This window comes from Pinus tabuliformis, chromosome Q (genome assembly GCF_031772625.1).
Source record: "Pinus tabuliformis cultivar Carrire ecotype Pingquan chromosome Q, CPIR1, whole genome shotgun sequence".
Taxonomy (NCBI): Eukaryota; Viridiplantae; Streptophyta; class Pinopsida; order Pinales; family Pinaceae; genus Pinus; species Pinus tabuliformis.
In genome coordinates, this window is record NC_142296.1 from 925336190 (window position 1) to 925352199 (window position 16010).

Consider the following 16010-nt stretch of genomic DNA (forward strand, 5'->3'; position numbering starts at 1 on the left):
TATAAAATTCTCTATAACCGAGATGCCCCAAGGTTTTCCCCAGAGGCTGAAGTGGATATTCTCACTATGGCAAGGTAGTTTGGGGAAGATTTGTTCACATATATCAGAGTATTTGGTAGCATTGCTTCACCCCATGTGCTACCTCTTTACGTCCCCGACAAACTAATGGCCAGGGAAATAGCTTATCAGACCTGTGGAGTGGGGGGAATGAGCAAGGTACTGAAAGACTCCAAGAAGGCCATTTGGCCGCAATTTCCTGTAGTATGCAAAGCCTTTGCATCGCATGAATTAGGTCATGCTTTCAAATAAATTGATAATATGTTATGTTTACAACTACTACAATGGTTAAAATAAAAGTGTTTTCCAATTAATAAGATCCCTTTGACGATGTTTTTCTGCAGAAGAACACTTTCAGAGAGGTTCAGCATATGGCACGAATTATTTTTGACCAAGAAGATCTCCAAAAGTTCGACAATTACAGAAAACAGAGGTTATCAAAGGTCCCATTGGAACAATTGCTCATTGAACCAATAAGAGAGCCTACTCCCAGTGTTAGCATAAGTGAAGGATCAAAAGACAAGTCCAAAACAAGTTCTGAAAAAGAATCAGTTGAAAAGTCTGGTGATCAGTCCAAGAGTGAACATAGGAGAAGCGAGGGGTCAATTAAAGACACTGCTTAAGCTACAGAAAAGCTTGATTAGCAGGATTTGTCCCCAAAACAAGCTGAAGTTCCCACTCCTCTTACAAAGCCAACAAAGGCACTTGTAATTGATCTAGAAGGGGAATGGGAAAATTTTAATAAGATTCTAAGCATAGAGGAGCGAACTCTAGCGACTCCAACAAATCCAAAAGAGACGACTACAGAGATGCTAATAGAAAGGGCTGTAAATACTCAAGAAACAGAGCACATTCCTGTTGCTCCCTCATTTGAAATTGTACTAAGGATAGAGGAAATTCCTCCTCTAGACGTATTTTATAGCCCTCAACATAAGGTTATTGTCAGAAGGAAAATAAAGAAAAGAAAGCTGGATGCCGTGCTCATTCTCGAGGATGAACCTTTGGATGTTCTTTGGAAAAACCCCACTACAAACTCATCGGAAAATATAACTAAGCTCTCATAGATCGCAGGAGCATACACTTCAACAACTATTGATAAAGCAACAGAAGTTCAATTGTTACTTAAAGAGAAAGAGGATAGGATTTTGTTTTTGGAACAACAATTACAGCAAGTCAGCATCAATCAAGAAGCTAAAACACAACTAGCGAAACTTCAGGAAGACTTGCAGCAGCTGCAATTGGTACATCAAAGCAGTTTGGGCAACAAAGAAAACCAGTTAAAAGATATGATAGAACTGCATAAAGACGATCCCAAAATTGGGGAGTTCATCACAGAAGCACTTGCTCTTAATTCTCAGCGTTTGCAACAAAAGGAATTACTATGTCAGAAGATTTCACATTGGAATTCCCATTGCGAAACAAGTGATTATATTACTAATCAAGTCGTAGAATTGTGACTTGAATACGATTCAATTTTTAAGAAGGTCTCAAACTTCTTGAACTGGTAGAGATCCGAAAAAGGGAAAAGAGCAGACATGCCTAGAATTGACGAATCACATAAAGAGATTTTATTCATGAAATGGGATTCTCAGTTAAAAGAAGCGGAACAGGCAATGGAAGAGGCATCGGTAGCAACGAACAACGTCATTGAGTGCATAAATGAAAACTTGCACAAGGCCAATTTGGTAGCAGAGACCACCCCAGTCTTCCTTCCAAAATCACAACAACTTCAAACATTGTGGAAACGAACAACAAAGGAAAGGGTAGAGGCGATTAAACAGGTAAACAGGTTAAACTGGGAGACATACTAGCAGTACCTGGTAAAACCACATAACTAATGGATGACCCTGAAATGCCTCATAACTTCTGCTGAGAAGATAGTGCTAGCTCTTTCCAACACCGTATTTGCAGGGTAGTTAAAAGCTGAAGTCGGCCAACCGACGCTCTTGAAATCGATGCTAGAGATTTGCGATCTAAAAGATCAGATGCAAGATTTATCATAAACACAGTTTATTTTTGTTTTAGTTTAGTTTTTCTTAAAACGAGGCAGGTCGTTTAAACCTCCTCATCTATTTTTGTAATATTTATTTTTATATTTCATAGAGTAGTGTTTAAACCCCTCTCATGCATTTAGAGAGGGTTCCAGAGTTTTATCAAAAACAATTCTTCAGAATGTGCATTTTGCCCCCCACTGAGGAGGTTTTTATAAAATGAATGGAACGAGATTTATTTTTATATGAGTTTGATATCTGCTACTGAAATGCACTTTTGTACTCTTAGTGGATGTTAAGTGATTTGGAGATAGATCTATATTGTTGCAGCTCATGAGTAGAACTTATTACCAATGGTATTTTTATCTCCTAATACTTTTTACTTATGTGTAAAGCGATAAATCATTTTCAGTTATTTATATATGAAAGTTTGAATGTTTAGTTGTCATTATTGCACTTCTGTATGGTGATAACTTACTTTTTATGCTAAATATGTGAATAACTCTTATGTGATATATTTCTCATAATTGTTTCAGATAACTTCTTATACAAAACAATTCATTTTTAAATGGATTCTTTTCTCATGGTGATTGAATGATTTTCATTATCAATTGCTTTTAGAAATGATTTTAGATCGCATAAGCAAACATTACTCCCGGGATAGTTTAGAGTTAAATGTTTTCTTTGATTACAATAGATTGCAAATGATAGTTAAAATATAGATTAGATTTAGAACAAGAATTCACCCCATAAAACCTCAGAAAGAAAAGCATCATCCCATTAGCACACACATCATAAACAGATTAGGAACTTGGTCCCATCATCCCCAGTCAGAGCCACTATTCCAAACCAAAAAGGAGCTGCATTAAGGTCCGGATTGGGTGGTTATCCCCTTTGTTGTAGACCCGATTTTCGAGCCTTCAACATATTTGGCGCTAGAAGGAGGGCCTGACTATGAATGGAAAGTAAATCTACATATTCACGACATTCTAAGAGTAAAACTCCCTCAGTATCACCCTCAACTTCTCGTTCACATGATAAATCTTCCGTCACTGAACCAAGAGTTGAAAAGAAAAATACATAGCACATTACTGAAATCCCAAGCAGGCCAGATCATTCTTCTTCAAATCCCCCTGAATTACAAACTTTAATTCATAATTTATAGGGAATTTCTTTATCTCAAGAAGAATCTGAGTTTTTCCAAGGTAGTGTCACTTCTCATCTGACCCCATCTCAATGACTGACTAGAGCACAAAGCGAAAAGCTAGGAATCCCGCGAGTTGAGTTTCCTTTACTGAGTCGTAAGAAAGCTAGGAAAACACCAACAAAATCTCAGAGTGAGGTTCTTTCATCATCTTCATCTACCATCCCATCTATATTATCACAAGGTCATTCATCCATCTCTCAACCCCAGATGGTGGTTCACACAGGTACATGAGCAACATCCTCCTCTACCCAACCACCTTCAACTACTGTTACTCCTCCTCCTATTCATAGTCCAACAATGGCAGGAAATCCACCACCAAGGCCATGGGCTAATCCAAGAGCTGTAAGAATGCTTGCACCTTTATCACAATTACCAGCTCATCCTGAGAAATGGCTTCCCAAGTTTAATCCTAACAATGGCCTATCAGCCGAAGAGCACATAAATAATTTCATGTTGTTTATTAATTTAAATGGAGTAACAGAAGAGGACGCAGTTGTACGATTATTCCCCTATACTTTACGAGGAGCAGTAGAATCATGGTATTTTTCGTTACCATCAGGCTCCATTAATAACTGGGATACTTTTCAAGATCAGTTTTTAACTAAATTCGGAGATGATCGATCTAGAACAACCTTAATAAATGATCTCTCCAATTTAAAAGCCGAACCGAGAGAACCAATTAAGGATTTCAATTCTCGGTTCAATAACTTATTAAACAAAATACCAGCAATGTCGAAGCCTAGCAATGAAGTCCAAAATGAATGGTATATTTCCGCTTTGCCTTCAAATTCAACGATCTTTGTAGATAGAGCTGCCAAGCCAACGTTCGCTGAAAACATGAAAGAGGCGATAGCTGTAGAGAAACGTATCCTAGCCATAGAAAATAAAAATGTTGTAGATGAAAGAAAGTCTAAAAAAGTGTCTTTTAGAGATGATCCTAAGAAAAAACAATTAAAGGACCCATTCAACCTGGAAGGGTTACAGAAAGTCTTGAAAACCATGTCCAACGAAATGGTTGATATTAAGAAACAAGTAGCAGAAACCTCTTCCAAGAAACCTTTTAAACCCTTTAGGAGAAATCCTTCAACTGATCCTAAACCACCAAATGCTATAACAAACGCAGAATTGGAAGGGGAAGAAGAAGAAGTTTCAAATGAGGAACAAATTGATGATGATGAAGTCATGGAACTACAAGGAATGTGGGACTTCATTCTTCCAGATGAAGAAGATCAAGATGTATTACATGTTGCTATAAGAAGTAGAAATCAACTTGATCCTCCACAATCCAGTTATAAATAGAAAAACCCAAGCCCAACTCCACAGGATAAAATCGCAGGTAAGAAATCATCACCAAAGGCTACTTAGACAAACCTAGTCCAGTCTGATCAACAACTCCATCTAAAACACTTATCATCTCTGATGAAATGGAGTATAACATTGTTGAAGACATGAAGAAAACTAGGGCTAATATTACTTTTCATGAGCTCAGCAAATTAAAACATCAACATAAATTTCTCTTGAAAGATCTGAATGTAGTACCTATTACGCCTCTACATGCCGCTGTGATTTCACAAGCCACTCATGAAATGGGAAGACCTCCGACTGACATTTCAAATAAAGTCGATCCAAATGATATTTCTTTGATTGGAGGAAGGTCAAAATCCCATACTTCACCATTTCTTCTTACCTTTGAAGTTTTCAATAAAAATTTGCATAACTGTCTGGTAGATTCCGGTGCCTCATCTAATATTTTGCCTAAGACAGCTTGTGCAAATCTAAATGTCCAACCTCAGAAATCTACAGTACGCATAGTACAACTGGATCTGTCTCAAGTAGAGGTCATCGGTGAACTTAATTAAGTGACCATCAGGCTGTCATCAAACCCGAAGGTATGTCAAGTCATTGATATACTTGTCACAGACATTCTTGAATTTTATGGACTAATCCTTAGCAGGGATTGGTCAGAGAAGCTTCACGGTTACTTTGCGACCGACTAGTTTCATATGTGGCTCCCTTACAACGGTAAACCAAATCAGATCAAGGCTGAACAAGAAAGACACCAAAAGTATATAGTGACGGAGTTAGAAGGAGAAAATGAGCTTGTAGTGTACAACAAAAATATAATTGGAAACTATTATGTTGATTCATTCTTAGGGCATTTCAACGCTCATACTTCACCTTTTTTGAAAAATTCCATTTTATCTCAGATAGAAAATTTCTCTCAAACAAACACTTCTAGATGCATTGATTTTGTAGATAGACCTGTAGATAAAACTTTGTTTTGGAAATTATTTTTGATGGTTCTAAGTCTAATGTTGCACGAACAATACTGTTGAATATGAAGCGTTAGTTCAAGGGTTATACAAGGAAATCAGGCTTAATATGAAATACCTGCAAGTATTTGGAGACTCGAAGATTGTTATTAAACAGGTAAGAAATACTATACACTGTCTGTCAGGACACTTGAAGCACTATCAATCGTTAGTACAAGACCTGACTTGATTCTTTATAGCATTTAATATTTCATCCATTCCAAGACTCCAAAATGCTGGTGCTGATCTCCTTGCTAATGTAGCTTCCAAGATTATTCCATCAGAAGAATATAGCCCGGACAAATTCTTGATTGAATTAATCTTTAGACCCTCCATTCCTGATAATATTACCAATTGGAGAGTTTTCAACAATGACCCTGATATTGTGAGTTTTCTGACATCAGAAGGCTCTTACAATAATCAGATAATTGATGAAGACCAACATGACAAGCAGCTTGAACAAGGAAACAACAATAATGCTATACCAAAATCCGTAGTCAAGTTAGAGGACCTATATGACCTAAAGGATAGATTCAAACGGTCCACCAATTGAAAACTTCAAAGTTCAACTTTGAGGTATGAATTAGTGAATCTGGGGACTGACATAAAGCCACAGAACATCAACCTAGGTCTTGGTCTAACATCCGAGGAAAATCATCTTTCTTTCGACTGTTGAAACAATACAAGAGTGTCTTTTCCTGGAATTATGATGATCTTAAAACTTACGACACTTCGATTATACAACATACAATTCCGATGATCTCTGATGAAAAGCCTGTCCAGCAGAAATTGAGGAAATCCATCCTAATTTGGAAAACCAGATTAAATCTGAGTTGAACAAATTATTAAAAGGCAAGATTATTTTTCCTGTTAGACATTCCAAATGGGTCTCCAACTTGGTCCTATTCAGAAAGAAGAACGGTGATATCCGGATTTGTATTGACTTTTGAAACCTCAATAAAGCTTGCCAAAAGGATAATTTTCCATTGCCCCCTATGGAACAAATATTACAATTGGTCGCAGGGTTTGAACCGATGTCCTTTTTAGATGGCTTCTCAGGGTATAATCAAATCTTGGTCCACCCAGATGATCAATTGAAAACTACATTTAGAACGAAATGGGGCACTTACACGTATCAAAAGATGCCATTTGGGCTGATTAATGTCGGTGCCACATTTCAAAGGGCCATGGACATTGCGTTTAAAGGATTAGTGAATAGGTTAGTGGTGATTTACTTAGATGACATAACAGTGTATTCTAAAAAACGCAGTAATCACCTCAGAGACTTAAAATAGATCTTCCAATGATGTCAACAATATGGAATCTCACTTAATCGATTTTTTTTTTTTTTTTGCATTAAGTGAAGGAAAGCTTCTCGGATTCATAGTGTCTAAATCTAGAATCCATATCGACCCAGATAGGATTAAGGAAATTTCTGAGATATCCCTACCCCATAACAAAAAAGCTATGTAGTCTTTCCTTGGTTAGATCAATTTTTTAAAAATATTTGTCCCTGACTTCTCACGAATAGTGTCACCTCTCCAAGCCAAGATAAAGAAAAACTCTCTTCAAATGGGGTCATGTAGAACATGAATCTTTTGGCTTGATAAAACAAGCAATTATAAATGCCCCATCTCTAGTAACTCCAAACTTTTCTGATCCTTTCACTTTATATACATTCGCCTCTGAGAAATTGTATGCTGCCATACTTACACAAGCGAATCAAGATAAAGCCGAAGCCCCAATTGCCTTCTTCAGTTCAAACTTGCAAGGAGCTGAATTAAATTACTTCGATGTTGAGAAACAAGCTTATGTTGTTTTCAAAGCAATCAAACACTTCAGACCCTTCCTTCTCAAGACTCATACCATAATAATAGTACCATTTCTAGCGGTAAGAAACCTATTGGTACAAAAGGACGTGGGCGAAAAGAGGGCAAATTGGGTCACAACCCTACAAGAATATGATGCTGAAATTAAACCAACAAATATTGTAAAAGGTCAAGGTTTTTGCAGGATGTTGGCTGGAGCATCGCACATATCAGAAACATAGTCTCCAGATAGTGAAGTACAAGTGTATCAGGTAAGCCTAAATGACTCTAAATCAAGGTATGCTAATATCATGTTCTTCTTAAAAAACGGATATGCTCCTCCACATTTGAATCATACAAAGAAAAGAGCCCTAAGGCTAAAAGCTAAACAATATCAAATTGTAAATGATGTACTCTTTAGGATGAATTATGATTCTGTTCTCGTTAGATGCCTTGAGAAATCTGAAGCATAAAATGTTTTGCAGGAACTTCATGACGGATGAGCAAGCAGACACTACGCAGGAGATGCGACAACACCTAAAATCTTGTGCGCATGCTACTACTGGCCAACTGTATTTAAGGATGCACATAGCTATGTAAGAAGATGTCAGATTTGCCAAATTGTTGCTGGAAGACAGAGGAAGCCATCGTTGCCATTACAACCAGTCAACATCGATCAACTATTTGAAAAATGGGGACTAGATATAATAGGTGAGATTGTTCCTTACTCTTCTAAACATCATAAATACATCGTTACAACTACTGATTACTTTACCAAATGGGTAGAAGCAGTTCCACTCAAGACAACGAACTCTGAGAGTATCATCGAATTTATAGATCAATTCATAATCACCAGGTTTGGCTTACCTTCCGCTTTAATGTTTGATAATGCATCATATTTTTCAGGTATTGCCATGACTGAATTTGCGCTCAAAAGAGGATTTAAACTTAAATATTCTGCTAATTATTATCCGCAAGGAAATGGGTTGGCTGAATCAACAAACACAAATCTTATTAGAATCCTTAAACGGACTATCGATCAAAATCATAAGAACTGGCATAAGTCTTTAATGTATGCTCTTTGGGCGGATCAAATAACTCAGAAAACTTCTATTCGCACTTCTCCTTTTAATTTAGTTTATGGGAAAGAAGTGGTCCTACCAACAAATCTAGCTATTCGTTCTTTAGCCTTAGTTCAATTCATTAAAGAAACCCTTTTCTCATCCTTGCAATTAAGACAATTGCAGATCCTTAAGCTTGAAGAGGAACGAGAAAAGGCCAGAATTACCCATGCGCGTCATCAACAATTAGTAAAAGCTTCTTTTGATTCAAACTTGGTATCTTGAAAAGATTTTCGACTTGGAAACTTAGTATTAAAATGGAATAAATCCCATGAAGAGAAAGGAAAGCATACTAAATTTCAACGGATGTGGCTTGGACCATTCTAGATTGTTGAACTCATTGGTCCATGAACTTTCATGTTACAAGATTTAGCAGGGAAAAGAGAATCTTTACCTGTTAATGGACAGATCCAGAAAAAATATTTCCCATAGAAGATGATCTCCTCTATTTTCTATAGATTATAGTCTAGTTTAGTTTTCTTTTGATAATAAAACATGTTGAGAATGTTCACTTTTGGTTTCCATGAAAAGAATAGTGTCTCATATCAATTTTGTTTTTTTGCTTGTATAAGTGGGAGTGATTAGGAAAATTAATCTCCATTTTTGAAACATAGAGTTAAGTGCTATCATTCTGAAAATTTTGCCTGTTCTTCTGTTTCAACTATACAAATTTTGGTTAGAATCCACCTTAGGAAGAAGTTTTCCTTATATCGGTTGTAAAAGGTATCGATAACAAAAAAAAGATTCTCTGCAGAAAAGCTATTGTTAAACTCTACAATTGTCGTCCAGAAGAATTCTTAAGGAACCAATGACTTCCCCCCCACTTTAGGAAATTGCGAGATTCAAAGAGTAATCCAACTATGCACTTTAAACTTAAAGAATAAGAGGTCTCATCAAGAGTCGGCTTATCATTATCATAAAGATTATAACTAACTAACATTTCCATATTGCATATCAAAACAGGGTAATGGCTCGAGATTATTTCAATCAAAAGACAAGGGGTCTCATCACGAGCTAGCTTGTTGAGTTAAGTTATAAATCAAGTGAATGGAACTGTCAATTTTGGCCACCAAACCAAGAGATTGTTATTTAAGAATTAAAAGAGAAATAAGAAAAGAAAAAGCAATAAGTGTATATGAGGATTTATCTTTGAAAATTGCATGCTTCTCGAGTGGGACACTAGATCATTACTGGGTAACAGGTAACCCTGTCGAGGCTATGAACGCCTGCTGGCAGCAGAGGCTCTACCTACGACAAATGAGTAAACCTAAACTTATCTAAAGAGATGCCTTTGTTTTTATCTTTACAAACCAAGTAATGACTGACGTGAGTAAAATGACTAACTTTGGGAAGAAGATAATCAAAATAAAGATAGTTAGAACAAGATGTTGTTATTAATAAATAGCACTATTTACCTTATATTTCTACAATGAAGTTTTATTTTCGAAACCATTTCTATTTTAGAAGTTTTAGAAAATTCAAAAAACCATCAGAGATCACTGGTTCTTTCAAGTGAATCACCAATTGTTGTGACCATCAACAACCCCTTTTTTTATTAGTGTTAGTAATAGCATTAATAAATGGGGACCCTTCCAAAAAATCAAATCTTAGCATTAGAATAAAACAAGGTGTCAAAGTGGAACTTGCTGAAAAATGGAAATTTACCTTTTCATACTCCACGCGCATAAAACATCACAAACTATGAGTTTCCTTATAAAAAGCACTACATGACCATAAGACCTAAGAAAAAACTTTATAATAGAAAGTCTCGAATATTAAGGAAAACTTGAAAAACCTGCTTTAAAATGATTATTCTTGCATCACAAAGAGGTTATAGTGGGCATCCCTTAGAAAAGGTCACTCCTTGAAAATGCGATCCGCGAGAATGCAAGATCATGAAGCTTATAACCTTATCGCATCGCAAATTCCAATACCGTAGCATCACTTTATGTAACATAACCAAGTATCGTGAAATGCAATAGCGTCTCGCAAATCGCATATCATAGCGGCTCAACGTAACGATCTTTTTATCGAGAACGGGTTGTGCGATATTGCGAAGCAAATCGCAAAATCGCTCTTATTGTAGATCAAAGGGCTCAGAGTTCTAGGACTGTACTTTCCTGCGTTCGATGCAAAGTTATGAAGATTAAAGTTTAGCATAACGGTCCATTAGTGGTCATTTATTAAGAACGATTCGGACCATTTGAAGCAAGTTGATATATTTTGATATGATTTAGAATTACAGATCTCCTGTCACCTTATTCTCATCTTTCTATTGATTATTCCTGTATTCACTATCATCTTATCATATTTTTTCTCTCTTCTTGCAACTTTTAGGAAGAGCACATAGAGCGTAATACACAAAGAAATGGGGAAGAAAGGCAAGGCTCCTGCGTCTGAGAAGACATAAATGGCCCCATTATTCATAGACACTACCTGTAGTCGGGACGCAGGGATAGCTACGTGGGAAGCCATGTATCAATTGTTGGAGGACGAAAAGACAAGAATTATGGAACTTACAGTTACAGCAAACAGGCGCGGCTCTTCTGAGGCATCCCTAACCGAACTTGCATTCTCGTTTCTACACTGCATTGCTGCAAGGCCGAAGATACTCCCCTACACTGACATGGTGAAATGGATTATAGATCACGCAGACATATCCGACAAAGAGTTCAAGAAGAAAATCCAGGAAGTAATGGGGGTCATTCACTCCAAACAATTTGAGGCGTATGTAACACTTACCAGAACCCCAGGCTAGCTACAACAAGCAATTTGTAGAAAAATTCTCCAAGAGAATGAAGACTTGGTGGAATGCACAAAGCACTGGTCAAGTAATGAAGAAAGATTGAAGAAGGATAAAAATGGTATGTATGCCACCGACTCTCTTTGTTCTCCTTACTATTTTGCCACTGCAATGTTATGTAGACTGTTTGGGAAACTAGAGATCAACAAGTTTTCATCAGAATGGTTACCTCTATTAGATGCGGCCACCAATGCCACAATAATGGATTGGGCCCAAATTTTGTCAGAAAATTTAGCTGTTGCAATTTTAGGATATAGAACTAAAAGAAGCTTTGCTTCGAGGGTTTACCTTCCATTCTTTTTGAGCGCCTATTTCATGGATGCTATTTGTTTTGTTTCCGATTTTCCTATTATGGGATGGAAGTGGACGGTACATAATCTACTTCCAATTCAGATTTATCATAAAGTATTGTGGGAATCCAATTTCATCCCACATTTCTTCAAAATTTGTCATGGAGTTATGCTCCCTATTTATAAAATGCTCTATAACCGAGATGCCCCAAGGTTTTCCAAGAGGCTGAAGTGGATATTCTCACCGTGGAAAGGTAGTTTGGGGAAGAGTTGTTCACATATATCAGAGTGTTTGGTAGCATTGCTTCACCCCATGTGCTACCTCTTTACATCCCTGGCAAACTAATGGCTAGGGAAATAGCTTATCAAACTTGTGGAGTGGGGGGAATGAGCAAGGTACTGAAAGACTCCAAGAAGGCCATTTGGCTGCAATTTCCTGTAGTATGAAGAGCCTTTGCATTGCATGAATTAGGTCATGCTTTCAAATAAATTGATAATATGTTATGTTTACAACTACCAATGTTCCCGAGGAGGTAATATGATCCCTTTGGTGTTGTAAGTAATTTTACTACAATGGTTAAAATAAAAGTGTTTTCCAATGAAGAAGATCCCTTTGATGATGTTTTTCTGCAGAAGAACACTTTCAGAGAGGTTCATCATATGGCACGAATTGTTTTCGACCAAGAAGATCTTCAAAAGTTCGACAATTACATAAAATAGAGGTTATCAAAGGCCCCATTGGACCAATTGCTCATCGAACCAATAAGGGTGCCTACTCCTAGTGTTAGCATAAGTGAAAGATCAAAAGACAAGTTTAAAAGAAGTTCTGAAAAAGAATCAGTTGAAAAGTCAGGTGATCAGTCCAAGAGTGAACACAACAGAAGCGAGGGGTCAATTAAAGACATGGCTCAATCTACAGAAAAGCCTGATCAGTAGGCTTTGTCCCCAAAACAAGATGAAGTTCCCACTCCTCTTACAAATCCAAGAAAACCACTTGTAATTGATCTAGAAGGGGAATGGGAAAATTTTAATAAGATTATGAGCACAAAGGAACAAACTCCAGTGACTCCAACAAATCCAAAAGAGACAACTCCGGAGATGGTAATAGAAAGGGCTATAAATACTTAGGAAACATAGCACATTCCTATTGCTCTCTCATATGAAATTGTACTAAGGATAGAGGAAATTCCTCCTCTAGACGTATTTTATAGCCCTCAACATAAGGCTGTTGTCAGAAGGCAAAGAAGGAAAAGAAAGCTGGATGCTGTGCTCGTTCCTGAGGATGAACCTTTGCACGTTCTTTGGAAGGACCCCACTACAGACCCATCGGAAAATCTAACTAAGCTCTCACGGATCGTAGGAGCATACGTTTCAGCAACTATTGATAAAGCAGCAGAAGTTCAATTGTTACTTGAAGAGAAAGAGGATAAGATTTTGTTTTTGGAACAACAATTACAACAAGTCAACATCAATCAAGAAGCAGAAACACAGCTAACAAAACTTCAAGAAGACTTCTAGCAGCTGCAATTGGCACATCAAAGTAGTTTTGGAAACAAAGAAAACCAGTTACAAGATATGATAGAACTGCATAAAGACAATCCCAAAATTGGGGAGTTCATTACAGAAGCACTTGCTCTTAATTCTCAGCTTTTGCAACAAAAAGAATTACTATGTCAGAATATTTCGCAATGGAATTCCCATTGCGAAACAAGTGATAATATTACTAATCAAGTCATAGAATTGCGACTTGAATACGATTCAATTTTTAAGAAGGTTTCAGACTTCTTAAACTGGCATTGATCCGAAGAAGGGAAAAGAGAAGACATGCCCATAATTGAGGAATCACATAAATAGATTTTATTCGTGAAATGGGATTCTCAGTTAAAAGTAGCGGAACAGGCAATGGAAGAGGTATCGGTAGCAACGAACAATGTCATTGAGTGCATAAATGAAAACCTGCACAAGGCCAATTTGGTAGCAAAGACCACCCCTGGCTTCCTTCCAAAAGCACAACAACTTCAAACAGTGTGGAAACGAATAATAGAGGAAAGGGTAGAGGCGATTAAACAGGTAAACAAGTTAAACTGGGAGACATGCTGGCAGTGCCTGGTAAAACCACATAGCCAATTATTGACCTTGAAATGCCTCATAACTTCTGCCGAGAAGATAGTGCCAACTCTTTCCAACGCCGTGTTTGCAGGGCAGTTAAAAGCTGAAGTCGGCCAACCAACGTTCTTGAAACCAATGTTGGAGATTTGCGATCTAAAAGATCAGATACAGGATTTTTCATAGACACAATTTATTTTTGTTTTAGTTTATTTTTGCTTAAAATGAGGCAGGTTGTTTAAACCTCCTCATCTATTTTTGTAATATTTATTTTTAGATTTCATAGAGTAGTATTTAAACCCCTCTCATGCATTTAGAGAGGGGTCCAAAGTTTTATCAAAAAAAATTCTTCAGAACATGCATTTTTCCCCCCACTGAGGAGGTTTTGATAAAATGAATGGAACGATATTTATTTTTATATGAGTTTGATATCTGCTACTGAAATGCACTTTTGTACTCTTAGTGGATGTTAAGTGATTTGGAGATAGATCTATATTGCTGCAGCTCATGAGTAGAACTTATTACCAATGGTATTTTTAGCTCCTAATACTTTTTACTTATGTGTCAAGCGATAAATCATTTTTAGTTATTTATATATGAAAGTTTGAATGTTTAGTTGTCATTATTGCACTTCTGAATGGTGATAACTTACTTTTTATGCTGAATATGTGAATAACTCTTATGCGATAGATTTCTCATAATTGTTTCGGCTAACTTCTTATACGAAACAATTCATTTTTTAATGGATTCTTTTCTCATGGAAATTGAATGATTTTCATTATCAATTTCTTTTAGACATTATTTTAGATTGCATAAGCAAACGTTACTCCTGGGATAGTTTAGAGTAAAATGTTTTCTTTAATAACAATAGATTGCAAATGATAGTTAAAATATAGATTAGATTTAGAACAAGCATTCACCCCATAAAACCTCAGAAAGAAAAACATGATCCTGTTAGCACACACATCATAAACAGATTGGGAAACTAGTCCCATCATCCCCAGTTGGAGCCACTATTCGAAACGGAAAAGGAGTTGCATTAAGGTCTAGATCGGGTGGTTATCCCCCTTTTTGTAGACCCGATTTTTCGAGCCTTCAACAGGGCCACAACTAAAAAAGAGCTTAAACAACTACTGTAAAAATTGTATCCATTTAACTGTCAGTTGGTGTTGGCAAAGATGGAGGAACACAACATGAAAATCCTAGAGCCAATTTCAACCCTTGCAGGTGTAAAGAGGTACCTAAAAGTGAAGCTTGGGGTTAATTTCCTCTACTGAGCATGAGGGTTCACATGGAATCCAAATAATAGAAAATCACATAAAGTACTTGCAATGATGAAAAAAAGTAGGCTTAAATTCATGAAAATCACCTGGTATCTAGGAAATTCATGACAACCCTGCAGATACATCTACAATTAGCTTACCTAGGTAACAAGGAAGCAATCCCCGACACAGTCGCGACCTGTAGAAATTAGTTTCCTTTAGCTCTTTCTCTAGTTAAAGGAAAATATATATGCACAATCATAATCATCTTCTGGTTACCTTCTGAAACAAAGGGCACAACTCATTACAGTTTGCGACGGAGCTTGATACCTGTTTCAGACAGGTTTGGTGAAGTGTAAGTCGGGATTAGAGGAACAAGAAACAAACCCTGACTAACAAGAACTAAACATAATAACCTTACCTATCCCATATCTGAAGTTGTGACACTAAATTTGTACAGTTGTATGGGCTGGACGGACAGAACGAACCACCAGACGCAGAGTAATTTCGCGACCCAAGGCGGTGGAAAATGAACACCAAGTTGAGGGTTTGGTTGAGGGTAATACCCTAACCACCTCCCTTCTAATCCAAGCCGTTAATCATGAAGGAGATCAATGATGGAAGCTGATCCAGGTGTCAGGCGTATGGCAGAGTTCGAGAAAGTTCATGATACTTTTGGAGTATTATAAGTGCTACACTTGCTAAACCTGGATACATCACATCTCACAAACTTAATCACATAAATAATTAATCATATACCAAACTACATTGGACATTCTATATGTTATACTGTATTTAATAAAATCATGTATATCATAGTGAATCGAACTGGATTTTTAAATTACTGTTTCCACCTTAACTGTTGAGAGGTGCAAGTAAACTCATTTTATACCTTAAGTAAATGTTATATGTAAAAAAAAAATTAATAACGCTTTCCATGAGTGGGTTGCTAATTATAAGATTTATTATTTGCAACCCTAATGAAAACATTGATAAGCGCTCTCTACCACATATACCAAGGAATTTTTGGCCACAAAATTTTGTTTTGATCTC

General features: G+C 36.8%; 1 long non-coding RNA gene across 1 annotated transcript in view; it reads right to left on the reverse strand.

Moving 5' to 3' along the window:
• LOC149222491 (uncharacterized) overlaps positions 1-15733 on the reverse strand; it is a 39555-nt gene extending 23822 nt beyond the window's left edge. Inside the window, exons 1-4 of the long non-coding RNA XR_016249662.1 lie at positions 15725-15733; positions 15379-15524; positions 15237-15287; positions 15119-15156 (exon numbers count right to left, since the gene is read on the reverse strand). This is a non-coding gene — a long non-coding RNA (uncharacterized LOC149222491). The remainder of the gene's footprint in view (positions 1-15118; positions 15157-15236; positions 15288-15378; positions 15525-15724) is intronic.
• Positions 15734-16010: the final 277 nt, after the last annotated feature.